General features: G+C 39.7%; 2 pseudogenes; one reads left to right on the top strand and one right to left on the bottom strand.

The window, feature by feature from the left end:
* LOC132659073 (testis-specific Y-encoded protein 1-like) overlaps positions 1-18,494 on the bottom strand; it is a 598,357-nt pseudogene that overhangs the window by 569,197 nt on the left and 10,666 nt on the right.
* LOC132658871 (zinc finger protein 280B-like) lies at positions 15,157-17,289 on the top strand (annotated as a pseudogene).

Below are 18,494 nucleotides of genomic sequence, written 5' to 3'. Positions count from 1 at the left end.
GAAATACTGGTTCAGAAACCTGATTGGAGCCTGGTTTCGGTACTATGGATTGGACTAGAATGGGCTTTAAAAGGCTTGGAATCTCCTGATGCAGCCTCACTGAGAAAAGCCTTTTGGAGAGCCAGGTAGGAGTTCCACAGACACTGGACACAGGAAGCGCTGCTGCTATTCCCAGATAAATCTTTCTGGGATGTGGAGACAAAGACACTCCAGCTTCACCCTCCACTTGGTCCCAGAGTAGGAAGTGTTTAGCTGCACTGAGTCAACTGAACTTCAGGAGCTGGGGAACCATAGGGTTTGGAATGCTTCCTTTTGTCCTCTGCAGCCATGAGTCTGCAAAATTTCTCTGTGAAGGGCTAGAGAGTAACCAGGCATTAATGGCCATGAGGTCTCTCCCATTAGCAGGGTGAAATAGCCTCAGGCAGTGGCAAATGATAATGGCTGTGTTCCAATAAAACTTTCTTTGTGACACTGAAATTTAGGTATCATATAATTTTCATGTCACAAAATTTTCCTTTGTTTTTCTCCAAACTGAAAAAATTTTCAAACTGGTGACATGCTTCGTAAATCATGCTTGGAGGCACTGGAACAGGAGGGTCTTTCCATGTTCCAAGTGCTGGCTACAGTGTTTGAACCTGAAGGAAAATATAGACCACCGAACCAAGAATCATCAGTCATTCAAAAAGCCAGAGCAATTGTGAGGGTTGCCTCCTGAAACAGAGGCCATTATCTGAAGTTCAGTTCAGCTGGGACTGAGAGAGACAGCATCCATCATTGTGAGGAACACTGACTCCCAAGTGCCACCCAGAAAAACCGCAAAGAAGATTGAGTACGAACACAAAATATTCCAAACATGTTGCAGCCAGGGACCTGGCTAAAAAATTATGTTCAACCCACCTCCAGAAATTCAAGAAAGCCCTATTGAGGTTCAGCCAGCTGTACATAAAGACCCTGCCTGGCTTTTGTTGTTCAGTTGCTCAGTCGTGTCTGACTCCCTGTGACCCTAGGAACTTCAGTATGCCAGGCTTCCCTGTCCATCACCATCTCCTGAAGCTTGCTCAAGCTCATTCCATTGGGTTGCTGATGCCATCCAACCATCTCATCCTCTGTCATGCCTTCTGCTCCTGCCTTCAATATTTCCCAGGATCAAGTGTTTTTTGTTGTTGTTGTTGTTGTTGTTGTTTGTTTGTTTGTTTGTTTGTTTGTTTTTTCTCCAATGCATTGACTGTTCCTATCAGGAGGCCAAAGTATTGGAGCTTCAGCATCAGTTTTTCCACTGAATATTCAGTGTTAACTTCCGTTAGAATTGACTGGTTGGATCTCTTTGCAGTCCAAGGGACTCTCAAGAGTCTTCTCCATTCTCCCGCACCACAGTTTAAAAAGATCAGTTTTTCAGCACTCAGCCTTCTTTATGGTGGAGCTCCTCCATCTGTATCTGGCTACTGGCAAAACCATAGCTTTTACTTTTTGGACAAATGTTGGCAAATAAATGTCTCTTTCCTTTAATACACTGTCTAGGTTTCTCACAACTCTTCTTCCAAGGAGTGAGCATCTTTTAATTTCACTGCATCAGTAACCATCTACATTTATTTTGGAGCCCAAGAAAATAAAGTCCAGCTTTACTGTAACTGAGATTGTACTTGTTTCATCTCTCTACTATCAAGTAGCTTTGAAATATCCATGTTCCTTACTGGACACTCTCTGCCCCCCAAAGTAACCACTTCTCTGACCCCAGGGATTCAGGGACCAGGGATTCATTTTTCTTTGTTTCAAATTGAAATAAATAAAATCACACAATAGACTTTCTATTCCCCTTGTCTTGGTTTTCCTTTAAATAAGTGAGATGCATTCTTATTGTATGTAGGTGTAGAATATTCTTTTTCATTGCTGGATAGAATTCCCTCAGATGAATGGGCATAGTCTTATATGTCCATTTTACTACGCCTGAAATGTGTGGCTCTTATTTTGCCTTTTTGAACAACCTGCCTATGATCCTGTTTGTGTCTTTCATTATAATTTCTCTAGGATGTATATATCTATATGTCTAGACATGAGATTTTCTGATAATGCATGTGGTAGTGGTTTAGTTGCTAAGTGGTATTTAACTGTTACAGCCCCATAGATTCTAGCCAACCAGGCTCCACTGTCCATAGGATTTCTAGGCAAGACTACAACAACGGGTTGGCATTTTCTTCTCCAGAGGATTTTCCTGACCCAGAGTCCAAAGCAAGGTCTCCTCCATTGCAGACAGATGTTACTGACTGAGCCATTCTAACATGCAGGTACAGTCAAATGCTTTTTTCAAAATGATGGAAGCAATGTGTATTTCCACTGACAGTACTGGCATTTCCATTTCTACTAAACACTTGGCACTGTCAGTCTATTTCATCATATAACTGAGCAGGACCCTGCAGGACTTTCCCAGGGACAGAACACCCCTCGCCCACCCCCCACCAATGTACCCTGTCTCTTATTTGTAGAAAAACGTTAGGTCCTAGACCTTCCATGAGTTTCAAAGAACAGATTTAATTAGAAGTGAAAAACTGAAGAAACAAGAATAACATCAAGCAAGACAAACAATAATTTGTTGTTGGGCAGTTGTGCTCACTCTTTGTGATCCTATGGACTGCAGCACACCGGCCTTCTCTGTCCTTCACCATCTCCTGGAGCTTGCTCAAGCTCAAGTCCGTTGAGTCTGTGATGCCACACAACAATCTCACTCTCTGTCATCCCCTCCTCCTCCTTCCTTCAAATTTTTCAGCATTAGGGTGTATTCTAATGAGTCAGCTCTCTTCATAAGGTGGTCAAAGTATTGGAGCTTCAATTTCAGTATCATTCCTTACAGTGAATATTCAGTGTTGATTTCCTGTAGGACTGACTGGCTTGATCTTGCTGCCAGTCCAACACTCAAGAATATTCACCAACACCACAGTTCAAAAGCATCAGTTCCTTGGTGCTCATCCATCTTTATGCTCCAACTCTCACATCCATACATGACTAGTGGGAGAACAATAGCCTGGACTACACGGACCTTTGCTGGTAAAGTAATGTCTCGGCTTTTTCATATGCTTTCTAGATTTGTCACAGCTTTTCTTCCAAGGAGCAAGCATCTTTTAATTTTGTGGCTGCAGTCACCATCTGCAGTGATTTTGGAGCTCAAGAAAATAATGTCTGTCACTGTTTCCCTTGTTTCTTCATCTATTTTCCATGAAGTGATGATACTTTTGACTGTGTGAACCACAACAAACTCTGGAAAATTCTTAAAGAAATGGGAATACCAGACCATCTGACCTGCCTCCTGAGAAATCTGTATGCAGGTCAAGAAGCTACAGTTAGAACTGGACATGGAACAAGTGACTGGTTCCAAATAGGGAAAGGAGTACGTCAGGATTATATACTGTTGGCCTGATTATTTAACTTAATTGCAGAGTACATCATAAAAAAACACTGGGCTGGATGAAGCATAATCTGGAATCAAGATTGCTGGGAGAAATAGCGACAACCTCAGATATGCAGATGATGCTACTCTAATGGCAGAAAATAAAGAGCCTCTTGATGATGGCGAAAAAGGAGATTGAAACAAATTGGCTTAAAACTCAACTTTCAAAAAATGAAGATCACAACATCTGGTCCCATTACTTTATGGTGAAGAAATGGTTAAAAAGTGAAAATAAGAGCAGATTTTATTTTCTTGGACTCCAAAATCACTGTGGATGGTGAATATGGCCACAAAATTAAAGGAAGCTAGCTCCTTGGAAGAAAAGCTATGGCAAATATAGACAGCATTAATATATATATATATATAATATATAAATAAATAAATATATAAATAATAAATATAAATATTTATATATAATAAATATATAAATATATATATATATATATATAAAAGCTATATAAAAATATATATATAAAAGCTAAGGCATCACTCTGCTGACCAAAGTTCTTATAGTCAAAGCTATGGTAGCTCAGACAGTAAGGAATTCACTTGCAATGTGGGAGAACAGGGTTCGATCATGGGGAGGACATCCCTGTAGTCCAGTGGAAATACTCAGTGCTCCCAAATTAGAGCGTCCAAGTTCATTCCCTAGTTGAGGTATTAGATCCCACATACTGCAACTAAAAATACCGCACGTGACAATTAAAATTCCTGCTCTCACATGCTACAGTGAAGACTGAAGGGCACTTGTGCTGGAACTAAAAGCAATCGCAACCAAGTAAATTAATAAATTTTTGAAAGAAAGAAAGAAAAAGATATGAGAATTCCCTGTTGGTTCAGCAGTTAGGACTTGATGCTTTCACTGTCAATAGAATTCCCTGTTGGTTCAGCAGTTAGGACTTGATGCTCTCACTGTCAATGGCATGGGTTCAACACCTGGTTGTGGAACTAAGATCCCACAGGTTCTGTTGCATGACCAAACAACAACAACAACAACAACAACAACAACAACAACAACAACAACCCAGAAAGATAACTGAGGCGTACAGAACTCCCAAAGTTTGAAAACGAAGCAATATAACTGCAAACAGGCTGAGGATAAAGTAAGGATTGCAAGGAACTCAAAGTGCAAAAGTGTCACAACTGTAATTCACAAGCCTCTTTAATGTTGCGGTTTAGGCTCCTCCTTATCCTGCTTCTGAACCTAAATAACCTATTGCTCCAAAGAGAAATTGTTTTGGGAAAAACTTCATTTGAACTGAATGATAGTGAAAATAGCAAATTTCTGAAACAGAGCTAAAGCCGTTTCATGTGTTAATGTGCATTACATTTGAAAAGAAGAAAGATTGGCAAAACAATGACCTAAGTCAGTGCTATTCATAGACATTTCTGTAGCAACAGAAAATTTTTAAGTAATTGTTATATGTATTCCTTAATAAGGACGATCAGCTTTTCACATATATAAAGGCAAATTTTTTCTCTTTTATGAGGCGACCTGTTTATATCCTTTATCTGAATTTTAAGATGAAGTGTTCATGTGGTAGGATTTTTTTTTTTTTTTTTGGCCTTGCTTTGAGGATTAAGGAATCTTAGATCTTCAACCAGGGATTGAATCTCTGCCCCCTGCAGTGGAAGCACAAATCCCTAACAACCAGATCACTAAGGAATTATCAATGAAAAGGTTTTCTATGTCCTTGTCTAATATGCCACTTTGGAAATGTTAAAATGTAGCTAGTGTGACTGAGGTATTAAATCTTTGTGTCTGTTCAGCCACTTTAGTCTGTCCAACTCTTTGCGATGCTATTAGTGCAGTGCACCAGGCTCCTCTGCCCATGGGATTCTCCAGGCAATAATACTGGAGTGGGTTGCCATTCCAATTTCCAGGGGATCTTCCTGACCAGAAGTTGAACCCACATCTTTTACATCTCCTGCACTGGCAGGAAGGTTATTTACCACAGCACCAACTGGAAAACCTATTAAATCTTTACTTTACTTTAATTAATTTAAAATTAAAAGATATGGCTAGAAGAACCAGATCTTCCTTATAAATGAGTTTCAATTAACTTGTATACTCAATAATTTGTGTGTCTCTTAGATATTGTACTCAAGATGAGATTCCATGCCCCTCCCTAGGTGTAGGCTTGGTTTAGAGACTTGATTCCAAAGAACAGAATATGTCAGCAGGAAGGAGACAATTTTGTGGCAGAGGAACTAGTGGTAAGTCATATTGATAGTATGAATCCTTGATGGGAATTGATGAGAAAGATATTTTGCCTTGGACCTATAGTTCTAAAATTATATAAACCCCAGGGCAATCAGGAAACATACCGAACCCATATAGACAGTCATTCTGCAAAAGAAACCTGTACCTGAAGGACTCCTGAAAATTGCCAAAAGTCATGAAAAACAAGGGAAGTTTAAGACACTGCTATAGACCAGGGTAAGCTAAGGGAGGTATCTGTAGCTTTTTGCTATATATTGTCATGCAGTTCAGTATCCTGTATGGGAATATGAAACTGGGAAAGAACATTTGTGGAAAAACTGGTAAAGTTTGAATAAAACCTGGAATTTAGTTAAAGGTACCCTACTGAAAGATGCTGAAATAATTGTGAGGCATAAAGGAGGTCATTTCACATATACACATTTTAGACATTGCAAGTATTTTCTCTACATAACACCAACTTCATTTTGACTTCACTGAGATGCACTCAACTGAATGGAAATCTTCAAATGCAAAGGATCAATAATATTTAGACTGTGTCATCTGACTATAAAGCAATAATGAGAAATTGACAAAGAAACATATTTTAAAATGTCATTCATTTGGAAAATATCAATAACTATATTAATACATAACATATATCTCCATGGAATTTTCATGCAAGACTACTGGAGCAGATTGCCATTATTTTCTCCAGGACATTTGCCTGACCAGGGATCCAACCCAGGCCTCTTGTGTCTCCTGCATTGGCTGGAAAGTGATTTACCAGTTGAGTGACCAGGGAAGTACATACAATATATAGTCTTGTCTTTAGAAGAGAATATTAGGATATATTTGGAAGTGAATGATAATGAACATTCTATTCAGCAAAAATTGTTGGACACAGTTAAATTTGTACGGAGAAACAATGCAAACTGTAACAGACTTTATTTTCTTGGGGTCTAAAATGACTGTGGATGTGAATGTAGCCATGAGCTTAAAAGAAATGTGGCCCTTGGAAGAAAAGCTATGACAAACCTAGACAGCATATTAAAAAGCAGAGACATTTCTTTGATGACAAAGTCCATCTAGTCACAGCTATGTTTCTTCCAGCAGTCACGTATGGATGTGGCAGCTGGACCATAAAGAAGGTTGAGTGCTGAAGATTTGATGCTTTTGTACTGTGGTTTTGGAGAAGACTCTTGAGAGTCCCTTGGAGAGCAAGATCCAACCAGTCAATCCTAAGGGAAATCAACTCTGAATATTCACTGGAAGGACTGATGCTGAATCTGATGATCCAGTAGTTTGGCCACTTGAAAAGCCAAGTCATTGGAAAAGACTCGATGCTGGGAAAGACTGAAGGCAGGAGAAGAAGTGGGCAGCAAAGGATGAGATGGCTGGATAGTATAACCAACTCAATGGACATGAGTTTGAGCATACTCTAGGAGACAGTGAAGGACAGGGAAGCCTGGTGCGCTGCATGCAATCCATGGGTTTGCAAAGAGTCCAACATGACTGAGACTGAACACAACAACAACTTAAGGTAAATTTATACCATTACATATAAGAGAAATGAGAGTTACAAATAATTATCTCAAAACGTTGTAAAGATGAGCAACAGAACAAACTTATAGTGATAAGGAGGAATGAAATTAGTAAAGAATGAAAAATAAATATAATAAATAAGAAAATAGTGTAACAAAACCAAAACTTTGTTCTCCCATATGACTATTAGGAGACTTCCAGCAGAACAGGGTGTTACAACCTCACCAGTGCCGTGACAGGCTCAGAGAGGTGCACTAGGCCAAAAATAATCCCTGAGTCATGATTCCGGGGCTTCCTGGGATGGTAACTCTGGCCAATCAGATAGATGGTAACTCTGGCCAATCAGAGAGATGGTAACTCTGGCCAATCAGAGAGATGATAACTCTGGCCAATCAGAGGGGTGACTGGCCAATCAGTAAATACCAGGAAACCCCTGCAGCCAATCAACCCTTGCCAACTCCCTGTCTTTTTGCTAAACTTATAAATACTGCTGTAAATCTGGGCTGGGGGCTCTCATCAAGACTCCACTGCACTGGATGAGACAGGAGCCCTGGCTCGAGCTGGCAATGAAACCCCTTCATGCTTTTGCATTGCTGTGGCCATCTTATTCTCTCTTTGGGGACTCAGACTCTGGGCATAACAAGGGCACTTAAAAAAGACTCTGTAAAGGGCCAAAAAAGAAATATTTTAGGCTTTGCGAATATGATCATTGGCGATTAATCAACTTTTCAGCCATAGACAATAGCCAAAGAAACTGACAAGTCCCTGTTCCAACTTTAAGGACACCAAAATTGAATTTCACACAATTTTCATGTAAGCAAATCATATTATTTTCTGTTTTCCTCAGTCATTAAAAGTGTAGGGCTCTAAAATAAAAATTAAAAACAAAATAAGAAGTAAAGCTCATTCTCAGCTTTCTATAGATGGTGCAAAAACAGGGGCAGGCTGCCCTGCATTGATCAAAATGTTATTCCAAGAGGAGGGGGCTTAAAGATCCAGGTGTATGGTCAAATTCCTTAAGCAAAGATCTCACTTAGGGCAGGTCACCCCTGAGGGCTGTGAGTGCTGGACACCATCACTGGATTTTCCTGAAAGACTTGGAGGCCGTTCTCAGCCCTGTGCCCTGGCGACTGTGCCATCTATTTTTTCTTCGGTTTGGTGAGCTGAGCAATCTTGACCCAAGACCCTTGAGATTCAGATTGAGCCTGACCACGCCCACAGTGGGTGTTTCTATGAGAGGGGTGGTGGTGGTGGTCCTTCGCCAGTGCATGCGCCCAACTAGGCCTCGCGGCCAATCAGATTGGGGTGGGAAGAGCCAGCTCAGGGAAATGGCCTGTTAGGCCCATGGCCCCCAGCCCCCGCCCAGGTCTCCTGTGGAACCTGATATATTTAAACACACACACACACAAATCTTCATGGCGGATTTGTGACTTGGCCCAACCCGGTTCTGCATCCAGGCACAATCAGCAGTCGGGCGCAGCAAAAAAAAAAAAAAAAAAAAAAAAAAAAAATCGATCTAGTGGCCTCTGCACTGCCGCCACCGCACTTTGGTCGTTTTCCTGTTTCCTCTGCCTCTCCTTGGACTCCAGGGCTGCCCCGTCCTTGGCGGCCGTGAGATTCAGGCCTTTGGTTCTGGAAGTTGGCAGATGAAGTATTTGTTTGTTTGTTTGTTACTGAGAGAACTGAGGTGGGAGGAAAAAGCTCAGGGAAGAAGAGTTCAATCACTTGCTCTGGTTGAGTGTGAGACACCTGGTCAGCATCCTTAGGGTGGGACCAGGTAGGGCCTGGGGGGATAGAAAGTTCCCGGAACAGGTGACTCACCCTGAACTTTCCCTCTGCTCGCCCCCAGGATGCGACCTTTTCCTGCCTGTGATGTCTCAAGCTTTCAGATTTTCAGTGTGCCCCTGAGGTAATGCGACAGAAATCTTTACAATAAGAAACAAAGTAGTCTTTCTTGCCTTATGTTTTTCTCCTTTCATTAGTGGGCTGACACATTGCTGTTGAGAGAGTTTTCTTGATTGGGGATTAGCTGAGGCTGATTGTGGGTGGTGAGTTCAGTGCCATCATGGTTTCAGGTTTGCAGCTCACTGAGTTGCAACCTTAAAAACACCCAGAGTGCCTTTCTTTCTCCTGCACTCTTGAAAGACAAAAAGGAAGAACACCATGGGTTCTAAGCTGTGTGGATCTGACTCCTACCACTTGATGAGGCTAAAATGGTCAATGCCCATATCCTAAGGTTTTAGCTACAAAAGCAAAGCAATGTAGTTGTGGGAGTTTCCTGATGATCTGGTGATTAGTATTGTGGGCTTTCACTGCAGTGGGCTGGATTCAATCTCTGTTCAGGGAACCGGGACCCCACAAGCCAAGCAGCATGGCCAAATGAATAAATGAATAAAGTGGTTCATTCAGAGAAAATGTGTTGTGATTTAACATGTTTACATGGGATTACTTGCTCATTTCTGTACCCTAAAGGGCTTTATTTCATTAAGTAAGTGAACTCCATTGGATGGGGGCGGGGTACCATCTCAGTTCATTTCATGCCAGTAAACAAGATCATAGGTAGCTTTATGTCCAGCAACTTGTGCCTACAAATGTGTTGTATAGTAATCTACTGCTGGTACAGCTTTGAACTTCACAGCATGTTTAGTTTTGGTCACAACATGTGGCTTCATAGGATATTAGTTCCCCAACCAGGGATTGAACACAGGATCCTGGCAGTGAGAGGGCTGAGTCCTAACCAAACCACTGGACTGCCAGGCAACTCCTGTTTTTCGGTGCTTTTTCGGTGTTTTATTTTTTTCTATATTAATAGGAGAACTCTTCTGTGTGTAAGTATGATGTGAATGATATAATAACTTGAAACATGTGTTTTACATATTATCTCAAAACTCAATAGTTTGAAAGAACTTACACTTGTTATCTCTTGGCCTAAAATTCAGTTGGGTAGTTTAGCCTCAGAGTCTCTCCTGAGGTTGTAGTCAAGCTTTTATCTGGCTTGGCAACCTCTGAAGACTTGGCTTGTTGAATCTAAGCTCTCTCACATAGGTACTCATGAAGCCTCAGTTCCTCCTTCTGTGGGCCTCTCCAAGGGGCTGCTCTTGTGGAGGCTGCTTTCTTTTCCCAGAATGAGTGATTCAGGAAAGAACTTGCACCCAGGATAAAGTGCAGAGTGTTTTTTCAGATGTTACACATCTTCACTTCTGTATTTGGTTAGTCTCACAAGTCAACCCTGTGATAGATTGAGAGAGAACTACACAGGGGTGGGAATATCAGAAGATGCGATTCATTTGAAGTCTGGTTACCATACCCATTAATCTACCATGCCAGCCTTTCTTCATATGATCTCAGTTCCCTTACTCTGAGCAAATTATTTGGCTTGTGTACACTTCTTGTGTGCTGCTGCTGCTAAGTCGCTTCAGTTGTGTCCCACTCTGTGCAATCCCATGGACAGCCGCCCACCAGGCTCCCCCATTCCTGGGATTCTCCAGGCAAGAACACTGCAGTGGGTTGCCCTTTCCTTCTCCAATGCATGAGAGTGAAAAGTAAAATTGAAGTCGCTTAGTCCTGTCCCACTCTTCGAAACCTCATGGACTGAGGCCCTCCAGGCTCCTCCATCCATGGGGTTTTCAGGCAAGAGTACTGGTGTGGGTTTCCATTGCCTTCTCCATCTTGTGTGTTCTCTGGCTTGATCTACTCAATTCTTGATCTACTCAATTCTTGTTTATTCAGTGATATGCCAGTAAGTCTCTTCTTTTTCCTGGATTAAGTTTTCTGTTTCTCTGGATGGTACTCATCAGCAAACAGACTGACTATAATGTGGCCTGTCGTTAAAAATCCATCTTTTGGTGACACATCCTGCTTTTGCTGCTTTTATTTCATATTTGCTTATTATAGACTTCTGCAGAGTTGTTTATAGACTTTGTTATCTGGAGTTCTCTCACTTTCCTTTAAAGCCACTCTTGTCAAGGCCACAAGTGAATTTCAAATGTTTAACTCAGTGGTCAATTTTTAGTTGTTATTTTATTTAATTTATTGGCAGCTTTTATGAGAGTAGTTCATTTCCTCTTCCCTGAAAAAAATGTTTCCCTTGGATTACAGAGTGCTTCTCTTTCCTGCTTCTCTTCCACCTACAGTTCTCCCACATACAATGTGTGAACTTTGTGTGTGGCTTTATTCAGATGTCATATTTTCATTTTAAATATTTATTTATTTAGCTATGTGGCATGTGGGATCTTAGTTCCCAGCCCAGGGATGGAACCTGTGGAGAGTCAAACACTGAATATCCAGGGAAGTCCCCTAGTTTGTGTATTTTCAAGATTCATCCATTTCATGTCTGTCTAGCAGTGAATTTTTTTATAGCTTAATATAGTATATGAATATGATAAATGGCTTCCATGTAGTCCATTGTGAGCATATATCACAGTTTATTTATTCATTCATCAATTAATGGATAATACTTGGATGGTGTACGCTTTGTGGCTATTGTGAGTAATGTTGCTGTGAACACTGATTTTGCATGGACTGAACATTTTCAGTTTTTATGGATATATAGAAAAGAGTGAAATTGCTGGATCATATGGCTACTCTATATTAAATTTTTGAGGTACTGACAAATCACTTTTCCAAAGTGGTTGTACCATTTTACAGCAATTACATCAACAATATCTAAAGATTCCTTTTCTCCACATCCTCTGCAGCACTTGTTATTATTCCTCTTTTTGATTATAGCCAACCTAATGGCTGTGAAGTAGTATCTCAGTGAGACTGATGTACATTTTGCTAGGGGCTTGCCTGGTGTCTCAGAAGGTAAAGTGTCTGCCTTCAGTGTGGGAGACCTGGGTTCAATTCCTGGGTCAGGAAGGTCCCCTTGAGAAGGAAATGGCAATCCACTCCAGCACTCTTGCCTGGAAAATCCCATGGATGGAGGAGCTGGATAGGCTACAGTCCATGGGGTCACAAAGAGTTGGAAATGTCTATTTAAATTATTTTCCTGGTTGTTAAATTTTTTTTAATTGTTTTAAAAAAACATCTAACAAATTTTTACCATTTTAACCATTTTTGCATGCTAAGTATTTCACACACTTTCATCAGCCTTTTGGAGAAAGAAATGGCAACCCACTCCAGTATTCATTCCTGGAGAATCTCATGGACAAAGGAGCTTGGTGACCTACAGTCCATGGGGACACAAAGAGTCGGACATGACTGAGTGACTAATACACACATACACATACACATAGTCACAGTGTTGTTTTGTTGCTGTTGTCATTGTTTTAGCTCTGCTATGCAGCTTGAATGACAGTTCCCTGATCGAGGATCATACCCAGGCCCCTGATTGGAAACCAAGGAGTCCTAACGCCTGAACTACCAGGGAATTCCTTATCCCATTGTTATGATCTCTACATTTTTTCATCTTGCAAAATTGAAACTCTGTACACATCACCTGTCCCATTAAACAACAACTCTTTTCTTCCCTGTTTCCCTAGACCCTGGACTCTATCATTCTTTGTTTCCTTCCTATTGCTTGACTATATTAGATATTTCATATATGTGGAAACAAAGAATTTATCTTTTTATGACTGGCTTATTTCATTTGGCTTGATGTCTGAAATGATCATGCATGTTGTAGCATATGACAGAATTTACTTTATATGGCAAAGTAATGTTTCATTGTATGTATATATCACATTTGATGGACATTTAGATGCTTCCACCTCTTAGTTGTTGTGCTTCGTGCTGCTGTGAGCATGGCTGTGCAAATATCTCAAGACCCCATGTTAGCTTCTTTCGAATTTATATTGTGAAGGGGAATTGGTTACTCATGTGCTAGTTCTATTTTTTTTTAATTTTTCGAGGAGGCTTTATACTGTTTTCTGTAGCAGTTGCACCATTTTAAAATCTATCCATAACACACAAAGATCCAGTTTCTTCACGTGCTTGCCAGCAATTGTCCTTTCCTTTCCTTCCCTTTACCTTTCCTTTCCTTCATATATAAACACACACACACGCACATACAATTCTTTTCATATCCTTTTCCATTATTGTTTATCACAAATTATGAATATAGTTCCTTGTGCTATACAGTATGATATCGTTTATCTATTCTATATATTAATATTATAGTTTGCAGATGCTAATCACCAGCTCCCAATCTGTCCCTGTTTCACCCTTCCCTCTTGGTAATCACATAGTCTGCTCTCTATGACTGTGAGTCTATTTCTGTTTCATAGATAAATTTATTTGTGTCATATATTAGAGTTCAAAGTGGGTGATACCATATGATATTTGTCTTTCTCTTTCTGACTTCCTAAGTATTCTTTTTAATGCTAGTGTAGATTCAAGTATTTACTTAACTTCATTTTCAGAACATTTGTTGCTACTATATACAAATGTGATTGACTTTAAAAATATTTATCTTGTATCCTCAAACTTTATATTAATTCTAATACTTGTAGTTTCTTCAGGATTTTCTATATACAAAAGTCTGTTTCCTCCAATATACTTTGACTATTTCCTTTCCATTCTGAAGACTTTTTTTTTTTTTTAACAATGGCAGCAATTCCTTTTTCTTACCTGATTGCTCTGGTTATAGAACTGCCAGATAATATTGAGCCAAAGTGTGGAATAGACTTCCTTGTGTTGTTCCCAGTCTTAGAGGGAAAGCTTTCAGTTTTTCATTATTAAGTATGCTGTTAGCTGTGGGTCTTTTACAGGTGCCCTTTGATTGAGAAAGTTCTCTTCTGTTCTTAATTATTAAGTGTTCTTTTAACCCCGGTTATGAAAAGGTGCTAGATTCAGGGAAATGCTTTTTCTGCAGGCAGATGTGTTATTTGTTTTATTGTTTTAAAATGGCATAATGTTGATTGACTTTCATATAATGAGCCAACTTTGCATACCTCCCTAAATCCCATGTGATCATGGTATACAATCTTTTTTATATGCTGTTAGATTTTCTTTGCAATATTTTGTTGAGGACTCTTTCACCTGTATTCATATGGGATATCAGTTGCGTGTGTGTGTGTGTGTGTGTGTGTGTGTGTGTATGATGTCTCTGTCTGATATTGATATGAAAGAAATACTGGCATCACTTTGCCTGCTATGTGGGGAAGAGACCTGTGGTGTAAAGGATGAAGCATTCTTGGATTTAAGTTTAGAGAGGATCAGAGGGAGAAATTTAGGATATATCAGTGTTGAATTGGGGTGAGATTATCAAAAGAGTTCATTCTCAATTTCCTAGGCCTGTGTTAAGTGCTTGACATTGAATTATGCTGTTTGTTAACTAGGTATAGATAGATTATACTTTGAATTTGTTGCCTATTTTCTTTGTTAACATTTATGAAATTAGAATTTGTGAATCTGTTGTAATGTGCATTTAAGATACATGTTCTTCCAATTTTACTACAAAACAAGATGCCATTGAATAGCTGATGCCTTTTAACAAGAGTTTTTAACCTTAAGTCTAACAAACAAGCATGTTTCTCTTTAAGATAGAGAAACACATTTTAAAGTTATAAATTTGTCCAAGAAGATGTGGCTGGTGTGTGGTTAACTTAGAATTCCAAATTAATCTTCTTTGACTCCAAAGTCCATGTTTCTAAACACTGTACAACAGTGCTTTTGTAAAAATACTTATCCTTTACGTGTGATTTCACCTATTGATCAATTTTGTTCGTTTTTTTTTAAATTTTTTTAAATAGAAGATATAAAAGTCAACATGGGACAAAGCTATAATTCTAGAGTCATGTAGACTTGTGGTCATAGGTTTTTCATCTGTCATTCAGTCTCTGTGACACTCAGTGTCTTTGTCTGTAAGATAAGGATATTTATAATTACCCTAGAGTTTTGGAGATAATCAAATAGCACATTTTTCTGTACTTAAGTAATAGTAGTATGTTTATACTTAGGTGGCAGTTCGTATAAAGGAAGCACTGGGACTTGTGGCCACACCTTCCAAGAATCAAAAAGTATTTAAAATATGGAACCACCATGTAAGTTATGTGAAGAAGAACAAGAGCCAGACTACTGAAATGCGAGGAAGATACCAAACGAGTAGATGGTAATGATGCTGAACTGATCTTGGTTGGAGTGGAACATGTAAATTATGATGCTGATGTGATCTTTGTTGGGATGACCTCAACTTCAAAACCAGTCATTTCAAACATACTGAACAGGTTCTTATTCAAGGAGAAAAAGGTATGGTCACTTCAGGAAAGGCAACACTCACAAATTGCAGCCTGTTAGTCATGTGACTACTACATCAGAAGCAAAGACTGTCTTGCCAGTTTCTGACTCTGAATCAAGATCAACAGATAGTCCTGTTATTATTGAGCCTTTGTCTCAAGCTGATTATAAAAATAGTTCACCGCAAATAGTGTCTAATAGCTTTTCAAAAGGAGTTATGTTGTTCTTTGATTACTTTCACAAGTTCATTGCAGCATCCAGTAGAAAAAGCAATTTCTGCAGGAGATATGAATAAAAGTCCTCATGTATCAAAGTGACTTTCCACTTCTGAAACAAATAGCAGAAATCCCAAAAGGCCTAAACTCAGTGATGGCATTATGCGGGATCATTCCTTAGCTTTGTCCCCTTCAGGTATTTTTCATACAGTGACCACTCAGCAAAGCACACCAGGCAGTGTCCATACCTCACTAAGCAATGTTCAGAATGGAGAACCTTGTTCAACACCTTTTCCAAAGGACAATGTTCATTGCAATCCTGTACGACCTTTAGGGGGAAATGGACTGACAAAAACTGATTTTCCAAGTTTAGCAAGTCCAAACAAGATTGTTGATCCCACAGAAGGAAATCTGATTGTGTTACTTCGTGACTTCTACTATGGAGAGCATATAGGAGTTGGGCAGACAGAACCAAAGACCCACACAGCCTTTAAATGCCTCAGCTGCTTGAAAGTTCCACAAAATGTCAAATTTATGAATCACATGAAGCACCATTTGGAACTTGAGAGGCAGATAGGTGACAGCTGGAAAAACCACACCACCTGCCAGCACTGCCTCCGCCAGTTTCCTACTCCCTCCCAGCTGCAGTGTCCCATTGAAAGTGTCCACACTTCCCAGGGGCCCTCTGCAGTCTGTCAAATCTGTGAATTGTTCTGTGAGACAGATCAGGTTCTCTTAGAGCACATGAAAGACAATCATAAGCCTGGTGAAATGTCCGATGTATGCCAGGTTTGCAGTTACAGATAATCATTTTTTGCAGATGTGGATGCACATTTCAGAGCATACCATGGTAACACTAAGAATTTACTTTGCCCGTTTTGTCTCAAAATTTTTAAAACTGCAGCACCATACAGACGTCATTATAGAGGGCACTGGGAAAAGAGTTTTCACCAGTGTCCCAAATGTCGCCTAGGTTTTAACTTTCAAAGAGAAAATGGAGCACAAGACCCAGTGCCATCAAATATTTAAGAAGCCTAAGCAGCTAGAAGGATTACCTCCTGAAACAAAAGTTGTTATTCAGGTATCACTGGAAGCCCTTCAACCAGGATTTGTGGAAGTAGCATCCATTACTGTGAACACATCTCATTGTGAATCATCACCCCCAGCCCCAAATCTAAAACTAGGAGGTCAAAAAAAGAAAAAAAAAAGTTAATTCTACTTTCAGTAAGTCTGAAGCAAGTATTTCAGTCAAAGCTAAAAACCCCATTAAAAACAAACAAACAAAAAATCAAATTATAGCATTACCAAATAATATCAAATATAGGGAAAACGATGGCAATTTATGTATTCTTGTTTTAAATACAGGAAGTCCAGTTTTGTTTGATCTGAATATTGAGATGTTATTTAAAAATCTGTTACCCGTTTTTCATAAAATTGTCTCAACATGTAAAAAGAATGTGTGCATGTGTGTGTGTGAGAGAGAGAAGTAGACAAAAGAAAAGTAACAACTTATTTTGGTATTTCATGTTACTTGTAACTTCGAAAGCTCTACTATACATATAATCTGTAGAGTGATTTAGCAACGTAATTTTCAACTGTTTTCATGCCTTGAAGATCTCAGTGTCAACTATATAGCCAGATTGGAATGGGTTTCTTATGATATGGTCCTGCGCACTGCTGAACTCTCCGAAGTGCCTCTTGTGCTGATCTAAGATAATCTGGCTGTGAAAGTGAGCTGTGGAGAAGTTGATGGAGAAGCTAAGATGTGAGTTTGGACCAGACATGGGATTTAATCAGTGAAGACCTGTGGCTTCTTGTCCCATTGGAGGAAGAGGTATAGATTCACTCCAGGCATGGATCCAAGGCAGAAGGAACACTGTCTCAGAGTGTCTTTACCTAGCCCAGGAACATCTCAGGAGGCTAACCGTTAAAATGCCTTTATTTGGTAAGAGACCCCTGCGGGCATCAAGCAGGCCCTGTGTATTATTGACTGCAGTTGGACAAGCAGAGATAGTTATTAGAATGAGACCTGGTGCCTGTGGACCTCTTGTTGAGTGACCAAAATGGGAATTTGATTCATTCCATCCTCTTTCCCATTTGGCTGGCCTGTAGTCACAGTGAAGTAGCCATATCTGTGTCGTACACAATAGTAAAGCAAGTTAAGATTTTCAAAGAAAAGAGAGACTTGGCATCCAGTTTGATTTGTACTGGACCCAGAGTTTTAACTGAAAAGGATAAATCACAGGAAATCTGTTCAGTTTATGAACTGAGGTAAATTGAGTTCTCTTACCCTTAAGCTACAATGGAGTTGTCCAAGAATAGTAAATGTAGTGGATAAAAATGGCCCAGGGTGATTACACCCTTTTTAGAACTTTTCCTTAACTTTTCCAGTTACATATGTCTTACCCTAGTTGAACATGTGAAGATTTCAGTTTTGTATCTTCTCTTGCCTTGGACACAAATGTAGTACAGTTAACAACTAATTCTTTGTGTGTGTAATTTCCCATTTTATCAAACTAATACTGAGTTTCAGTCTTACTTGACACAGTCTGATGTGCGAGAATTGTTTCATTTATTTTACTAATTATCAGGTCATAGAGTTATTATCCTTCCTGTAATCTATCCAACTATTTAATCTGTGATTATACTTTTTTCTTGTGGTCTCCAAGGGCTCTTTCACAGACCTGTGGGGTACCCTCTAAGTATTGGTTCCTGAACATCAGCACACTTGCCTGTCTCCGTGGGTTCCTGCTGTTGAGTCTCCTCCTGGAGTTTAATGTCATCCCTTCTCCACTTCTGGCACAGATACCTAGCAATCTCTGTGCACCATTCAAGGAACCTGGAATCCTGGCTGTAGTCCTGTGCCAGGAGAAATCTCTCCGTTTCCTTTTCCTATCTCCTCCTCTTTGTCTCTCCT

This window comes from Ovis aries, chromosome Y (assembly GCF_016772045.2).
Source record: "Ovis aries strain OAR_USU_Benz2616 breed Rambouillet chromosome Y, ARS-UI_Ramb_v3.0, whole genome shotgun sequence".
Lineage (NCBI taxonomy): Eukaryota > Metazoa > Chordata > Mammalia > Artiodactyla > Bovidae > Ovis > Ovis aries.
Note: the sequence above shows the minus strand (reverse complement) of the source record. Positions and strands in the feature narration are given on the sequence as shown.